A 353-nucleotide genomic window follows, 5' to 3' on the forward strand; every position below is an offset into this window, starting at 1 on the left:
AAAGCTTGGTGAAAACAACGATGAGTTTTTTATTTTAAATATGGATTTATTTTCCATACTACGATGAATAATTGATATAAGTAAAATACTCTTTACTTCAGGATATGGATTTTGGCCATCCAACCTGTATACTTAGTTAGTTTATCCTAATATAACTCCATATATCAAGCAGTGAGTCCTGCAGATATTCGGCTGAACATTACAGACGATGGTAGCTGCCCCTGCTGAACGACTCCATCCCAAAGTATGAAATGGTCCAGTCTGGGCTGGGTGAAGGTAAAATGAGCTTGGCTCCTGTTTGGTTATGGGGAGGGTCCTCCAGCCCGGCCAGGAAAACAGCACTTACTGAGGCC

Source organism: Notothenia coriiceps, unplaced genomic scaffold, assembly GCF_000735185.1.
Source record: "Notothenia coriiceps isolate Sejong01 unplaced genomic scaffold, NC01 NC01_scaffold00034548, whole genome shotgun sequence".
Classification (NCBI taxonomy): Eukaryota; Metazoa; Chordata; class Actinopteri; order Perciformes; family Nototheniidae; genus Notothenia; species Notothenia coriiceps.